The sequence below is a fragment of the Agelaius tricolor genome, unplaced genomic scaffold, assembly GCF_023055355.1.
Source record: "Agelaius tricolor isolate 1412-34295 unplaced genomic scaffold, bAgeTri1.0.p SCAF_52, whole genome shotgun sequence".
NCBI lineage: Eukaryota > Metazoa > Chordata > Aves > Passeriformes > Icteridae > Agelaius > Agelaius tricolor.
Window position 1 is genome coordinate 2,723,842 of NW_027269312.1, and position 16,413 is coordinate 2,740,254.

Here is a 16,413-nt window from a genome sequence, read left to right on the forward strand (position 1 = left end):
ACGCTGCCGCCCCAGGGCGCGGCTGCCAGAGGGCGGCAGCAGCGCCCAGCCCGGCCGGGGCTCCACGGCGCCGGGCCCGGCCGGCGCTGCCGGGGCAGCAGGCGGGGCCGGGGCCGAGCTGCGGCGGCCCGGGGAGGGAGCCCGGGCTCGGCACTCACCGATGATCCTGACGGCCGCCTCTCGCAGGGGCTCCTGTGGGCTCTGCAGGTAGCGCAGGGCCCCGCGCAGGTGCTCGGCCGCTCGGCTCCTGTCCTCTGCCAGCTGCAGAGAGCGGCAGGAGGGAAGCGTTGGCGCGGGCTCAGCCCCTGGGCCGGGCGCTGCCTGCGCCCAGCCCCGGCCTCCCCTGCCCGCACCGCCCTGAGGCGTGGCCACAGCAGCCGCTGGCCAAGGGCTCCCGAGGGGAGGGGGCAGAGGGACGGCTGCTGCCCGGGGAGCCGCCGTGCCGCCCCGCAGCCCCGCCGGGCCGGGGCTCCATGGGCACCCGCCTCGGGCCCACGGGAGCCTGGAGAAGAGCCCGCGCGGCCTCTGCCTGCAGCAGCGGCCAGGGGCACAGCTGCCCGGCCCCGCACCCTGAGCACCGCCCTCAGGGGCCTTCTCCAGCCTCAGCCTGGGCCTTCCAGGCCCTCCTTACCAGCACCTCGCTGAACTTTGACAGCTGCCCCTTCTTCACCAGCTGCTTCAGCTTCCTCCTCTTCAGGAACTTGGCCACACCAAGCAGCGTTTCCCGAGAGGCCTGCAGGGCACCAGACACCCACAGATGGCCCCACGGGCCAAGGCACAGGACCCACATCCCTGTGCCAAGGCCTGCACCAGGCTGCACTCCTGGAGGTGCCAGGGCAGGAGGCAGCCCAGCCCCCTCCCCAAGATCCACCAGCATCACACAAAACCTCACCTTTGCCACACACCGCTTCTCATCATGGCACTGGAAGAAGAGTGGAAGGAGGCTTTGGCTCAAAACCTTCGCAAGGGGCTTTCTTCCCTCCTCCACTACCGACTCCATCACCCTGAAGAAGAGCTCAAGGGAGAGCACTTGCACATAGCTGTTGTCCTGGAGGAATGCAAGAGGATCAGGCCTTTACACCAAATACTCCACGCTCACCTGGCCAAAGTTTCTGGGCAGCAGCCAGTGCCCGCAGCTGGGCACACAGAGCCTTACGTGGTCAAAGAGCAGCAGCAGTGCCTCAGCCAGCTTGGGGGCAGTGGAGCTGGATACCAGCATGTCTGCCTGGAGCACATTTGTCAACACATGCATGGACATGCTGACCACCTTTCCATCGGCCTCACCCAGCAGCTCCAGAAGGCTCTCAGAAAGGCTGCACATTCTCCTGGCCTGCGTGGAACACAAGGCTGCGCTGCAAAGCCATGGACGGCTGCACCGCCAACACCGCCCTGGCACTGCAAGCCCACCCTGCTGCTGCTGCTGCTGCTGCTGCTGCTGCTGCTGCTGCTGCTGCTGCTGCTGCCGCAGGGCCCACAGGCCAAAGGCCTGAGCCAAAGCACTGGGGCAGCTGAGGCAGGAGAGCTGGGAGCAGCTGCCTCAGCTCCTGAAGCCCTGCACGCCCAAGGGGCTGCTTTGCACAGCGCAGCTTCAGCCGCAGCCCCCTTCTCACCATCCAGGGCTCCCTGCTGAGCACCACCAGGCCTCTGAGCGCCAGGCGCCGCCGCTCCCTGCACTCCATCTGCAGGCAACTTGACATCATCTTCACAACAGTGCCAGCACATTTCCTCAAGTGCAGGCACTCGAGGACCTGAAAGGCACGGGGCAGTGACAGGGGAACCATCCAGCAGGAGCCCAGAACCCCACAGGGCCGGGCCCAGGCAGCAGCACAGGGCGTGGCCACTGGCCCAGGCAGCTGTGGCTCTGAGAGGCCAGAGAGCTGCGAGGCAGCTCAGCCAGGCACTGCTGGCCACCAGGCTCACCTCCACAAGGAATGCCAGCAAGGGCAGATCCCAGCTTGGCTTTTCACTGCTGAGCAGCAGGAGAAGGCGATATGCCACATGCGAACACAGTGGGCTCAAGTCATAACGCATCTCCCTGGCAGGGGGAACAAAGGCACCGAGAGCCTGAGGTGGGGGACAAACCTCTCCCAGAACTGACTCACAGAGGCCTGCTCTTTCCCCAGCATCCCTGCAGGGGATGTGGCTGCTCTGGGAGGTGGCCCCTTCTGGGCACTCTCCTCTCCCAGCCTTTTTCAGCCTCCTTGGCCGTCCCTCAGTGACGAGCCTCTGTGGCCCATGACCACAGGGACTGCCTGGAGCACAGGGCACAAATGCCGGGGACAGCGGGGACAAGGGGGTCTCACCTGGCCAGCAGAGCCATGGCATAGTGCTGGCTGTCAGCACACAGCAGCGTCTCCCAGGCACACTTGCGCTCCATAGACATCACCACGTGCTCACACCGCAGTCGGCAGAGCAGAACCTTCATGGCCTGCACTGCAAACCTGTGTGCAGAGCAAAGCCCAGGTCACACTAGGAGCGCTGGCGCTGGCCACAAGGGCATGGCAAGGACAGGAGGACTGGCACCTGTTAAGCGTGATGGGAAGGCGCTGCTCCTCCTGGCACGCTCCCCAGAAGCTATCAACTTCCTCTGCTGGCGGCTGCTGCGTAGTGATGACAATATGGAAGAGCAGTGCCAGAAACAGTTGCTCAGAATAAGGGATCATGGCCTTGAGCAACCCGGGCACCTGCACAGTCACTAGAGCTGCCTGCAAAAGAAGCAGCCAGAGACAGCGCTCAGTGCCAAGGTGTCCATGGGGCAGGGCCCAAGGGCAGGTGCAGGAGGAGCAGCGGGCCTGGTGTCCCCTGAGCCTGCCCCTAGCCCAGCTTTCAGCCCAGTGACTCCGGCACTGAGAGCACTGAGAGCTACTGCAGAGGCCACCTGGCGGCCCTGAGCATGGGCCCAGAAACTCACAGCCAGGGCAAAAACGTCCCTGTCGTCCCCAGCAGAGGCGCATGCGCTGTGCAGTGGCCAATCCTCCATTACACGGAGCAGTGTTGGCAGCACTTTCTGCATTGTTACTCCTGACGAGCCAATGCTTCTCCATATCCTCGCAGCAGCTCTGTGGGATCAGATCTCTGTGTCAGGGGCATCTCAGTCACAGTACCGTGCCCTGTGCAGCTGTGCGAGTGCAGGTGAAAGAGCCCCGGTGCCCTGGGGGGCAGGGGGGAGCATTGGCAGCAGGCTCAGGAAACAGAGGGGCCCGAGGCTCCTGGACCTCTCTGCCTGTCCGGCAGACCCCATAGCACAGGCTGCGCAGGGCCACGGGCCCTAAAGGCTGCTGAGCCCTGAGCTCTCCAGGCACGTGGGCCCCGTACCTGTCACATGTTGGGGCACAGCGCAGGAGGGTCAGCACCACGTCGGCAGGGTGCTCTTCAGCCAGCCTCACAATGTGGCTGTGCAGCCTGGCATCCACAGTGCCATGGGACAGTAGAGTCTGGTGGATGTTTCTTACCATGGCCGGCACCTGGAGGAGGCATGGGGGAGATTTGGAGTGCTGTCCAAGGGAGCAACTTGCCCAGCTTCCCCCAAGAAGTGCTTCCCTTCCCGCCACACTCTGCTGGCCTCAAAGGCTGAGGGGCCCAGGGACCATGGCTTGAGGGGACACACCATCCTGGCAGGCCTCCAGGCCCGGCCCCAGGCTGCTTACCTGCTCCTGAGAAGGAGCAGCACTGTCCTCCAAAAGATCCCTAGTGGGAGAATGAATCCCAGTGAGAGTGGGCCCGCTGCCAGTATTTGAGATGTCCTCGGTCTCGGCGGTGTTGCTGTTCGTCACGGCCACATCCTCACTCGCTGCCTCGTCTGCCTTTGCCCTGTCCTCGTTCGTTGCAGCCTCAGAGTCTGCTGAGCGCTCAGCCCAATCTGGGTTGACATCAGGCTCTGCCTGGAGCTCGGTCAGCCCCGAGGCAGGCTGGGCTGTGCCCTCAGCTGCTGTGGGGCCCACCTTTCTACGTCGTCGAATGCGCAGCAATTTCCCAAACATCTGCAGGAGAATAAAGGGCAGGGAAGCCAGGCATGCTCCGTGGCATGCTCCAAGCGTGCTGCTGGGCTGAGCAGGGACAGCAGGCCCAGCCCAGCCGGGAGTAACTGCAGGTACCTTCAGGGTTTTGAGCAAGCGGCTGCGGCCGGCTTCCTGCTCTTGTGTCTTCTCCAGGGCTGCACCTGGCAAAGAGCGAGCGCGGCCAGAGCTGAGGGGCTGCAGGAGAGGCCGGAGAACACAGCCCAGCCCTGCGCTCCCCAGGCAGGGAGAGCCCCGGCATGACCCAGGCGATGGAGCGCGGCCATTGTGGGCTGTCTGCTCTGCCCCTCGTCCATCCTGTCCATGGGCATGTCCCCAGGGCATGGGATGGGATGGCATGGGGCCGTGCTGGCTGTAGCCATCAGCCCTATGGCCCAGCTCTGCTACTCACCATCCTGCAGCGTCTGGATCTGCTCCGGGTCTTCAGGCTCTTGTGCTGGGGCGGCTCCAGGCCTTCTCTTTTTTTCCCCCCTGAACACTTTCAACAAGCTGGGCAATCTGGCTGCCATGCCAGAGTCTATTCTTGAGGGTGCCTTCAAGAGAGATGCCTCAGGATATCACCAAGTCAACAACTGCGCTTGTGCCTTCAAGGCACCTGTGACAGACAAGCCTCAGGAAGGCTGCAGGACAGCAAGTCCTGCACTGTGGTCTTGAGGGCTCCTGCCACAATGACAGGAGACTCCTCCTAAGCCATTCAGGTGACCAAATCCCACCGTCTGGACCTGATGGCGCTGGCCGCAGGAATGGCAGACGCCTCGGAAAAGCTCCGAGTCACAGAGTCCCGCAGGCTGGCCTCGAGCTCAGCTGCGGGAATGACGCTGCGGAAAAGCTCCGGCTGAGACGGGAAGGAGCGAGCTGTGCGGGGGCTCCTCACGGCACCGCTCTGTCCCCTTCTGTCCCGTCGCCTGTTCCGAGCACCCGGGCAAGCTTCTATTTCCCACGTGTCACAAAGGGCCCTTGGTCACCGGCTTCCATTCCATGCAACGCCGACCCTGCTGCAGCGTGCCAGCCAGGGCCCTTGCACACACTGCCGCCTGCCCCGGGGCCGCCCCCAGCCCGGCCAAAGTGGCCCAGGCTGGAAGCAATCCCTGCGCCCACGTGTCTCAGGCAGCCCCACAGGATCTCTTGCAACTGCTCCAAACATCAGCAAATGCTGCCCTGCTCTGTGGGCTCGGGCCAGTTCAGAATCCTCACTTCAGGAAAGCTTTACTTCCCATTGCTCAACTCAAGCACTTGCAAAAGTTGCAAACTTCTCCAATGAATAGCCACGAGAATGGGAATGCTTTGGAAGTTTCTTCCCTTCTCAAAGCAGCAACTCCTTTGCCTTAACATCATCCACTGCAAGTCACTTGACCAAACATAACACTACACAGAGCCAAAAAGAAGGCCATTCTTTGATTGGCAAGTGCTTTTCCAAGAAGGGATGATCATCTCCTCATTCTCTTAAAGGAATAAAAGCTCTCAAGAAATGAAAGACCACTCAGCGTTACAAGAGTAACCCAAACAAATGAGTAGATGGTAAAAGGGCTAATCCTCCCCCAGTACAGATATCTAAGTGGCCAAGAAAGTACAGCTCTCCCCTCTTGTTCCCTGCAGGAGAAACAGGACCAGGAAAAGAAATAGTCACAGAGATTTTTTTCTGCCCTCCAGAACCAAAGCTGTGCCAAAGCACAGATGCTGCCTTCAAAGGGACTCAAATTCAAGCCCAGACCTCTCACCTTCCAGAAAACTCCTTCCCCAAAACCCACCCCCCCAAACACCCCCACAGAAGCCCTCAACACCCTGCCAGGACCCCCAGCTCTGCCCATCCCTCCGCAGAGCTTTCCCAGCCTCCAGCAGGGCCCCTGCTTCCCTGCACCTGCCGTGGGATGGCACTCAGGAGGATCTGCTCCAAGGCCTTCCCTGGCTTGGAGCAAAGCCAGCCTGCCAGGCCTATGGTTCCTGGGTCATCCTTGCCAGCCAGCCTTCCCGTGCACGGCTCTTCCATGGGCACATCTGCGCTCAGCTCGCACTTCTCCACTCTGGCAGGCCTGCTGGGAAAGGATCCAGAGCAGCCTGGCAAGCTCTTTCTCCAGCTCCTTCTTCACTCTTGGGGGAGCTAGAACATCCCACAGGAAAGACACTGCTGCCACAAGAACTGGGTGGCATCGGGCAGCTCTGGGGAGACCCCTCAGCACTGCTGTATCCTGAGGGAACGCTGCTGGCCATCCCCTGTGCGTATCCGCAAAAGCTTCAAATCAGCTGCCTCAGCTTCCAGGGCCTCTCTTGGCCAGCATCCTGATGTGGATGCAGGGCTGCTGCCAGGCACCGCTGGCACCCAGCGGGACAGGACCGGCTGTCTCGTGTCCACGCAGCAGCCCTGACACACAGCCAGGGCCATGCCGAAAGCAGACAAACGCTCCCGGCTCAGCAGAGAGGAGCAAGGAGCACCGGGCTGCTCTCAGCCTATCGCAGCATGCTGCTCCAGTGGGAGGGGCAGGCCGGCCACCCACATGCAGGCCATGCCCTGCGTCAAAAGGACGGGCATTTTGTCCTTTTCATCCCTCCAGCCCAGAACCAGGCCTGACATCTCCTCCTCTGGAATGGAGCTTTTCCCGTTACAACGTCATCTCACGCTTGGCCAGTGCGTGAGATGAGGCTGCAATGACTTGTGATACTCCCTCCATGCCAAGCACAGCTCCATTGTGGCACAGCTTCCCATCCATTGACCAGTCCATTGTTTCCCTCAAGGGTCAAATTCCCACCAGTTAAACCATAAGGTTTCCTTCATTGTCTGTTCTTCATTATCTTGTTGACACGCACAACAGCGTGTGTCCAAATATGGCAGGGCCTTTGACACCACTTTGGTCCTGACACACAGGCTCCTTGTGCCACTGCTGGCCTCCAGTGTGCTCAGCAAGATCTGGAACTGCACAGTGCTCTGCAACTGCACCTTCAGCACAGGGACCTTTCCAGCCTGGCCTGCCCTTGTTCCTCTGGCTCTGTGCACAAAACACGGCGTGGCAGAGAACGGCAGCAGGGGCCTGTGTGTCCCAGGGCCCCGGATTTGCTTCACCTCCACAGGCATGCGGGCAAAGTGAAGAAGCCAAACTGTTTATTCACGGAAGGCCAAGCAAAGGGAGGAGTGGTGAGGGAAGAAAGGGGACGGGCAGGGTCTGAGGGCTGGGGAGGCACGCAGTTGTCAACAGGCAGGGAGAAGGCAGGAGCTATGGCAACTTCCCACAGGCTCAGCTGTGCCAATCATCAGCTGTGCCTGAAGCTCCAGCTGGTCTCTCCTGGTCTCTTCTGGTCTCTCCAGGTGATCTCCTCTTCCATGGTGTCTTCAGGCCTTTTAGCAGCAATGGTTCTTCTGAGCCGCCAGATAAACGGAGTTCTGCAGATCTCTCCATGATTCTCTGCTGAAGCGCTATGTTCCTTTGGGAAGGGCTGTCATCTCTTCTCAGGCCTTGAAGGGCTGCAAGAGACATGAGCAGAGCCACGGTCAGAGCCTGGATCTGCAGGTAGCCAAGGAGGCCTTCCTGCCAGGGCCATAGCTCCTAACTCTGGCCATGGACAGGAGGCAGCAGGAGACAATGAGATGGCTTAGAAGGTGCTGGCCACCAATCTCCCCTGCGCGTCTCCCTGAGATCTCTCTGTGCTTGTCCACACAGGGAGCGAAGCCTGCCGCAGCCAGGCCAGGATTTGCAGTTCCCCCAGCGGCAGCCCCCGCTGTCAGCCCGCTGCCCGCACTCACCCTCATTGAGGAGCTGGAGCTCTTCCTTGCGGCCCCTCATGACCATCCCGGCCATCCCTGCCAAAACAGAGCCTGTCACGGCCCCAGCGGCGCAGCTCCCTGCCAGCGCCGCTGCCGGCGCCGCGGCCACACGGGCTGCTGGCCCGGCAGGGCTCAGCCGGGGCCCTTGCCGCACGCTGCCGCCCCAGGGCGCGGCTGCCAGAGGGCGGCAGCAGCGCCCAGCCCGGCCGGGGCTCCACGGCGCCGGGCCCGGCCGGCGCTGCCGGGGCAGCAGGCGGGGCCGGGGCCGAGCTGCGGCGGCCCGGGGAGGGAGCCCGGGCTCGGCACTCACCGATGATCCTGACGGCCGCCTCTCGCAGGGGCTCCTGTGGGCTCTGCAGGTAGCGCAGGGCCCCGCGCAGGTGCTCGGCCGCTCGGCTCCTGTCCTCTGCCAGCTGCAGAGAGCGGCAGGAGGGAAGCGTTGGCGCGGGCTCAGCCCCTGGGCCGGGCGCTGCCTGCGCCCAGCCCCGGCCTCCCCTGCCCGCACCGCCCTGAGGCGTGGCCACAGCAGCCGCTGGCCAAGGGCTCCCGAGGGGAGGGGGCAGAGGGACGGCTGCTGCCCGGGGAGCCGCCGTGCCGCCCCGCAGCCCTGCCGGGCCGGGGCTCCATGGGCACCCGCCTCGGGCCCACGGGAGCCTGGAGAAGAGCCCGCGCGGCCTCTGCCTGCAGCAGCGGCCAGGGGCGCAGCTGCCCGGCCCCGCACCCTGAGCACCGCCCTCAGGGGCCTTCTCCAGCCTCAGCCTGGGCCTTCCAGGCCCTCCTTACCAGCACCTCGCTGAACTTTGACAGCTGCCCCTTCTTCACCAGCTGCTTCAGCTTCCTCCTCTTCAGGAACTTGGCCACACCAAGCAGCGTTTCCCGAGAGGCCTGCAGGGCACCAGACACCCACAGATGGCCCCACGGGCCAAGGCACAGGACCCACATCCCTGTGCCAAGGCCTGCACCAGGCTGCACTCCTGGAGGTGCCAGGGCAGGAGGCAGCCCAGCCCCCTCCCCAAGATCCACCAGCATCACACAAAACCTCACCTTTGCCACACACCGCTTCTCATCATGGCACTGGAAGAAGAGTGGAAGGAGGCTTTGGCTCAAAACCTTCGCAAGGGGCTTTCTTCCCTCCTCCACTACCGACTCCATCACCCTGAAGAAGAGCTCAAGGGAGAGCACTTGCACATAGCTGTTGTCCTGGAGGAATGCAAGAGGATCAGGCCTTTACACCAAATACTCCACGCTCACCTGGCCAAAGTTTCTGGGCAGCAGCCAGTGCCCGCAGCTGGGCACACAGAGCCTTACGTGGTCAAAGAGCAGCAGCAGTGCCTCAGCCAGCTTGGGGGCAGTGGAGCTGGATACCAGCATGTCTGCCTGGAGCACATTTGTCAACACATGCATGGACATGCTGACCACCTTTCCATCGGCCTCACCCAGCAGCTCCAGAAGGCTCTCAGAAAGGCTGCACATTCTCCTGGCCTGCGTGGAACACAAGGCTGCGCTGCAAAGCCATGGACGGCTGCACCGCCAACACCGCCCTGGCACTGCAAGCCCACCCTGCTGCTGCTGCTGCTGCTGCTGCTGCTGCTGCTGCTGCTGCTGCTGCTGCTGCAGGGCCCACAGGCCAAAGGCCTGAGCCAAAGCACTGGGGCAGCTGAGGCAGGAGAGCTGGGAGCAGCTGCCTCAGCTCCTGAAGCCCTGCACGCCCAAGGGGCTGCTTTGCACAGCGCAGCTTCAGCCGCAGCCCCCTTCTCACCATCCAGGGCTCCCTGCTGAGCACCACCAGGCCTCTGAGCGCCAGGTGCCGCCGCTCCCTGCACTCCATCTGCAGGCAACTTGACATCATCTTCACAACAGTGCCAGCACATTTCCTCAAGTGCAGGCACTCGAGGACCTGAAAGGCACGGGGCAGTGACAGGGGAACCATCCAGCAGGAGCCCAGAACCCCACAGGGCCGGGCCCAGGCAGCAGCACAGGGCGTGGCCACTGGCCCAGGCAGCTGTGGCTCTGAGAGGCCAGAGAGCTGCGAGGCAGCTCAGCCAGGCACTGCTGGCCACCAGGCTCACCTCCACAAGGAATGCCAGCAAGGGCAGATCCCAGCTTGGCTTTTCACTGCTGAGCAGCAGGAGAAGGCGATATGCCACATGCGAACACAGTGGGCTCAAGTCATAACGCATCTCCCTGGCAGGGGGAACAAAGGCACCGAGAGCCTGAGGTGGGGGACAAACCTCTCCCAGAACTGACTCACAGAGGCCTGCTCTTTCCCCAGCATCCCTGCAGGGGATGTGGCCGCTCTGGGAGGCGGCCCCTTCTGGGCACTCTCCTCTCCCAGCCTTTTTCAGCCTCCTTGGCCGTCCCTCAGTGACGAGCCTCTGTGGCCCATGACCACAGGGACTGCCTGGAGCACAGAGCACAAATGCCGGGGACAGCGGGGACAAGGGGGTCTCACCTGGCCAGCAGAGCCATGGCATAGTGCTGGCTGTCAGCACACAGCAGCGTCTCCCAGGCACACTTGCGCTCCATAGACATCACCACGTGCTCACACCGCAGTCGGCAGAGCAGAACCTTCATGGCCTGCACTGCAAACCTGTGTGCAGAGCAAAGCCCAGGTCACACTAGGAGCGCTGGCGCTGGCCCCAAGGGCATGGCAAGGACAGGAGGACTGGCACCTGTTAAGCGTGATGGGAAGGCGCTGCTCCTCCTGGCACGCTCCCCAGAAGCTATCAACTTCCTCTGCTGGCGGCTGCTGCGTAGTGATGACAATATGGAAGAGCAGTGCCAGAAACAGTTGCTCAGAATAAGGGATCATGGCCTTGAGCAACCCGGGCACCTGCACAGTCACCAGAGCTGCCTGCAAAAGAAGCAGCCAGAGACAGCGCTCAGTGCCAAGGTGTCCATGGGGCAGGGCCCAAGGGCAGATGCAGGAGGAGCAGCGGGCCTGGTGTCCCCTGAGCCTGCCCCTAGCCCAGCTTTCAGCCCAGTGACTCCGGCACTGAGAGCACTGAGAGCTACTGCAGAGGCCACCTGGCGGCCCTGAGCATGGGCCCAGAAACTCACAGCCAGGGCAAAAACGTCCCTGTCGTCCCCAGCAGAGGCGCATGCGCTGTGCAGTGGCCAATCCTCCATTACACGGAGCAGTGTTGGCAGCACTTTCTCCACTGTTACTCCTGACGAGCCAATGCTTCTCCATATCCTCGCAGCAGCTCTGTGGGATCAGATCTCTGTGTCAGGGGCATCTCAGTCACAGTACCGTGCCCTGTGCAGCTGTGCGAGTGCAGGTGAAAGAGCCCCGGTGCCCTGGGGGGCAGGGGGGAGCATTGGCAGCAGGCTCAGGAAACAGAGGGGCCCGAGGCTCCTGGACCTCTCTGCCTGTCCGGCAGACCCCATAGCACAGGCTGCGCAGGGCCACGGGCCCTAAAGGCTGCTGAGCCCTGAGCTCTCCAGGCACGTGGGCCCCGTACCTGTCACATGTTGGGGCACAGCGCAGGAGGGTCAGCACCACGTCGGCAGGGTGCTCTTCAGCCAGCCTCACAATGTGGCTGTGCAGCCTGGCATCCACAGTGCCATGGGACAGTAGAGTCTGGTGGATGTTTCTTACCATGGCCGGCACCTGGAGGAGGCATGGGGGAGATTTGGAGTGCTGTCCAAGGGAGCAACTTGCCCAGCTTCCCCCAAGAAGTGCTTCCCTTCCCGCCACACTCTGCTGGCCTCAAAGGCTGAGGGGCCCAGGGACCATGGCTTGAGGGGACACACCATCCTGGCAGGCCTCCAGGCCCGGCCCCAGGCTGCTTACCTGCTCCTGAGAAGGAGCAGCACTGTCCTCCAAAAGATCCCTAGTGGGAGAATGAATCCCAGTGAGAGTGGGCCCGCTGCCAGTATTTGAGATGTCCTCGGTCTCGGCGGTGTTGCTGTTCGTCACGGCCACATCCTCACTCGCTGCCTCGTCTGCCTTTGCCCTGTCCTCGTTCGTTGCAGCCTCAGAGTCTGCTGAGCGCTCAGCCCAATCTGGGTTGACATCAGGCTCTGCCTGGAGCTCGGTCAGCCCCGAGGCAGGCTGGGCTGTGCCCTCAGCTGCTGTGGGGCCCACCTTTCTAGGTCGTCGAATGCGCAGCAATTTCCCAAACATCTGCAGGAGAATAAAGGGCAGGGAAGCCAGGCATGCTCCGTGGCATGCTCCAAGCGTGCTGCTGGGCTGAGCAGGGACAGCAGGCCCAGCCCAGCCGGGAGTAACTGCAGGTACCTTCAGGGTTTTGAGCAAGCGGCTGCGGCCGGCTTCCTGCTCTTGTGTCTTCTCCAGGGCTGCACCTGGCAAAGAGCGAGCGCGGCCAGAGCTGAGGGGCTGCGGGAGAGGCCGGAGAACACAGCCCAGCCCTGCGCTCCCCAGGCAGGGAGAGCCCCGGCATGACCCAGGCGATGGAGCGCGGCCATTGTGGGCTGTCTGCTCTGCCCCTCGTCCATCCTGTCCATGGGCATGTCCCCAGGGCATGGGATGGGATGGCATGGGGCCGTGCTGGCTGTAGCCATCAGCCCTATGGCCCAGCTCTGCTACTCACCATCCTGCAGCGTCTGGATCTGCTCCGGGTCTTCAGGCTCTTGTGCTGGGGCGGCTCCAGGCCTTCTCTTTTTTTCCCCCCTGAACACTTTCAACAAGCTGGGCAATCTGGCTGCCATGCCAGAGTCTATTCTTGAGGGTGCCTTCAAGAGAGATGCCTCAGGATATCACCAAGTCAACAACTGCGCTTGTGCCTTCAAGGCACCTGTGACAGACAAGCCTCAGGAAGGCTGCAGGACAGCAAGTCCTGCACTGTGGTCTTGAGGGCTCCTGCCACAATGACAGGAGACTCCTCCTAAGCCATTCAGGTGACCAAATCCCACCGTCTGGACCTGATGGCGCTGGCCGCAGGAATGGCAGACGCCTCGGAAAAGCTCCGAGTCACAGAGTCCCGCAGGCTGGCCTCGAGCTCAGCTGCGGGAATGACGCTGCGGAAAAGCTCCAGCTGAGACGGGAAGGAGCGAGCTGTGCGGGGGCTCCTCACGGCACCGCTCTGTCCCCTTCTGTCCCGTCGCCTGTTCCGAGCACCCGGGCAAGCTTCTATTTCCCACGTGTCACAAAGGGCCCTTGGTCACCGGCTTCCATTCCATGCAACGCCGACCCTGCTGCAGCGTGCCAGCCAGGGCCCTTGCACACACTGCCGCCTGCCCCGGGGCCGCCCCCAGCCCGGCCAAAGTGGCCCAGGCTGGAAGCAATCCCTGCGCCCACGTGTCTCAGGCAGCCCCACAGGATCTCTTGCAACTGCTCCAAACATCAGCAAATGCTGCCCTGCTCTGTGGGCTCGGGCCAGTTCAGAATCCTCACTTCAGGAAAGCTTTACTTCCCATTGCTCAACTCAAGCACTTGCAAAAGTTGCAAACTTCTCCAATGAATAGCCACGAGAATGGGAATGCTTTGGAAGTTTCTTCCCTTCTCAAAGCAGCAACTCCTTTGCCTTAACATCATCCACTGCAAGTCACTTGACCAAACATAACACTACACAGAGCCAAAAAGAAGGCCATTCTTTGATTGGCAAGTGCTTTTCCAAGAAGGGATGATCATCTCCTCATTCTCTTAAAGGAATAAAAGCTCTCAAGAAATGAAAGACCACTCAGCGTTACAAGAGTAACCCAAACAAATGAGTAGATGGCAAAAGGGCTAATCCTCCCCCAGTACAGATATCTAAGTGGCCAAGAAAGTACAGCTCTCCCCTCTTGTTCCCTGCAGGAGAAACAGGACCAGGAAAAGAAATAGTCACAGAGATTTTTTTCTGCCCTCCAGAACCAAAGCTGTGCCAAAGCACAGATGCTGCCTTCAAAGGGACTCAAATTCAAGCCCAGACCTCTCACCTTCCAGAAAACTCCTTCCCCAAAACCCACCCCCCCAAACACCCCCACAGAAGCCCTCAACACCCTGCCAGGACCCCCAGCTCTGCCCGTCCCTCCGCAGAGCTTTCCCAGCCTCCAGCAGGGCCCCTGCTTCCCTGCACCTGCCGTGGGATGGCACTCAGGAGGATCTGCTCCAAGGCCTTCCCTGGCTTGGAGCAAAGCCAGCCTGCCAGGCCTATGGTTCCTGGGTCATCCTTGCCAGCCAGCCTTCCCGTGCACGGCTCTTCCATGGGCACATCTGCGCTCAGCTCGCACTTCTCCACTCTGGCAGGCCTGCTGGGAAAGGATCCAGAGCAGCCTGGCAAGCTCTTTCTCCAGCTCCTTCTTCACTCTTGGGGGAGCTAGAACATCCCACAGGAAAGACACTGCTGCCACAAGAACTGGGTGGCATCGGGCAGCTCTGGGGAGACCCCTCAGCACTGCTGTATCCTGAGGGAACGCTGCTGGCCATCCCCTGTGCGTATCCGCAAAAGCTTCAAATCAGCTGCCTCAGCTTCCAGGGCCTCTCTTGGCCAGCATCCTGATGTGGATGCAGGGCTGCTGCCAGGCGCCGCTGGCACCCAGCGGGACAGGACCGGCTGTCTCGTGTCCACGCAGCAGCCCTGACACACAGCCAGGGCCATGCCGAAAGCAGACAAACGCTCCCGGCTCAGCAGAGAGGAGCAAGGAGCACCGGGCTGCTCTCAGCCTATCGCAGCATGCTGCTCCAGTGGGAGGGGCAGGCCGGCCACCCACATGCAGGCCATGCCCTGCGTCAAAAGGACGGGCATTTTGTCCTTTTCATCCCTCCAGCCCAGAACCAGGCCTGACATCTCCTCCTCTGGAATGGAGCTTTTCCCGTTACAACGTCATCTCACGCTTGGCCAGTGCGTGAGATGAGGCTGCAATGACTTGTGATACTCCCTCCATGCCAAGCACAGCTCCATTGTGGCACAGCTTCCCATCCATTGACCAGTCCATTGTTTCCCTCAAGGGTCAAATTCCCACCAGTTAAACCATAAGGTTTCCTTCATTGTCTGTTCTTCATTATCTTGTTGACACGCACAACAGCGTGTGTCCAAATATGGCAGGGCCTTTGACACCACTTTGGTCCTGACACACAGGCTCCTTGTGCCACTGCTGGCCTCCAGTGTGCTCAGCAAGATCTGGAACTGCACAGTGCTCTGCAACTGCACCTTCAGCACAGGGACCTTTCCAGCCTGGCCTGCCCTTGTTCCTCTGGCTCTGTGCACAAAACACGGCGTGGCAGAGAACGGCAGCAGGGGCCTGTGTGTCCCAGGGCCCCGGATTTGCTTCACCTCCACAGGCATGCGGGCAAAGTGAAGAAGCCAAACTGTTTATTCACGGAAGGCCAAGCAAAGGGAGGAGTGGTGAGGGAAGAAAGGGGACGGGCAGGGTCTGAGGGCTGGGGAGGCACGCAGTTGTCAACAGGCAGGGAGAAGGCAGGAGCTATGGCAACTTCCCACAGGCTCAGCTGTGCCAATCATCAGCTGTGCCTGAAGCTCCAGCTGGTCTCTCCTGGTCTCTTCTGGTCTCTCCAGGTGATCTCCTCTTCCATGGTGTCTTCAGGCCTTTTAGCAGCAATGGTTCTTCTGAGCCGCCAGATAAACGGAGTTCTGCAGATCTCTCCATGATTCTCTGCTGAAGCGCTATGTTCCTTTGGGAAGGGCTGTCATCTCTTCTCAGGCCTTGAAGGGCTGCAAGAGACATGAGCAGAGCCACGGTCAGAGCCTGGATCTGCAGGTAGCCAAGGAGGCCTTCCTGCCAGGGCCATAGCTCCTAACTCTGGCCATGGACAGGAGGCAGCAGGAGACAATGAGATGGCTTAGAAGGTGCTGGCCACCAATCTCCCCTGCGCGTCTCCCTGAGATCTCTCTGTGCTTGTCCACACAGGGAGCGAAGCCTGCCGCAGCCAGGCCAGGATTTGCAGTTCCCCCAGCGGCAGCCCCCGCTGTCAGCCCGCTGCCCGCACTCACCCTCATTGAGGAGCTGGAGCTCTTCCTTGCGGCCCCTCATGACCATCCCGGCCATCCCTGCCAAAACAGAGCCTGTCACGGCCCCAGCGGCGCAGCTCCCTGCCAGCGCCGGTGCCGGCGCCGCGGCCACACGGGCTGCTGGCCCGGCAGGGCTCAGCCGGGGCCCTTGCCGCACGCTGCCGCCCCAGGGCGCGGCTGCCAGAGGGCGGCAGCAGCGCCCAGCCCGGCCGGGGCTCCACGGCGCCGGGCCCGGCCGGCGCTGCCGGGGCAGCAGGCGGGGCCGGGGCCGAGCTGCGGCGGCCCGGGGAGGGAGCCCGGGCTCGGCACTCACCGATGATCCTGACGGCCGCCTCTCGCAGGGGCTCCTGTGGGCTCTGCAGGTAGCGCAAGGCCCCGCGCAGGTGCTCGGCCGCTCGGCTCCTGTCCTCTGCCAGCTGCAGAGAGCGGCAGGAGGGAAGCGTTGGCGCGGGCTCAGCCCCTGGGCCGGGCGCTGCCTGCGCCCAGCCCCGGCCTCCCCTGCCCGCACCGCCCTGAGGCGTGGCCACAGCAGCCGCTGGCCAAGGGCTCCCGAGGGGAGGGGGCAGAGGGACGGCTGCTGCCCGGGGAGCCGCCGTGCCGCCCCGCAGCCCTGCCGGGCCGGGGCTCCATGGGCACCCGCCTCGGGCCCACGGGAGCCTGGAGAAGAGCCCGCGCGGCCTCTGCCTGCAGCAGCGGCCAGGGGCACAGCTGCCCGGCCCCGCACCCT